Genomic DNA, 911 nt, shown 5'->3' on the forward strand with positions numbered 1-911 from the left:
TACTGGGTGTAGGATCTGGGTGTCAGGTGTAGGATCTGGGTGTCAGGTGTAGGATCTGGGTGTCAGGTGTAGGATCTGGGTGTCAGGTGTAGGATCTGGGTGCTGGGTGTAGGATCTGGGTGTCAGGTGTAGGATCTGGGTGTCAGGTGTAGGATCTGGGTGCTGGGTGTAGGATCTGGGTGTCAGGTGTAGGATCTGGGTGACAGGTGTAGGATCTGGGTGTCAGGTGTAGGATCTGGGTGCTGGGTGTAGGATCTGGGTGCTGGGTGTAGGATCTGGGTGTCAGGTGTAGGAGCTGGGTGTCAGGTGTAGGAGCTGGGTGTCAGGTGTAGGATCTGGGTGTCAGGTGTAGGAGCTGGGTGTCAGGTGTAGGAGCTGGGTGTCAGGTGTACTCTTAGTACCCTGTGGTCACACTCTACAGTGACAGTTGTATACCTCAATGCTGGGAATTCCCTGCTGCAACACCACTGGACCGTTCCAGAGACCTGGTCTCAGAGTGCCTCATCTAAGTTTCCCTCAGTTCTCAGAGATTCCAGAGTACGTTTGGTCCCTGAGATTGTCAGACTGTTATTCGTTCTCCTCGAGGTTGGTCATTTTCCTGGACCATGCTGTTCAATGGGAGACTAGGGAACAGAACCTTGTGTGTATTTGATTGTAATTGAACCACATGAACGGGTGATCTATTTGGAAACGAGAACACAATTTAAACAGAAGCAATAAACAGGCAGAAGGGACAGTGACCAGCTCTCAGAAGTGCAAGCAAAACTCACAGTGTAGCCTTTCTGCCTTGGGTCAGACATCCGTAGCTATCAATGGCCACAGCCAGCTTTGCTCTCTGCTTGGCTGCCCAGGGCCTGTGCTTCATTAACTCAGCTCTGCCAAAGGAGCAGGTAGGTGACCAGAGACAACAC

This window comes from Micromys minutus (assembly GCF_963924665.1).
Source record: "Micromys minutus genome assembly, chromosome: 6".
NCBI lineage: Eukaryota > Metazoa > Chordata > Mammalia > Rodentia > Muridae > Micromys > Micromys minutus.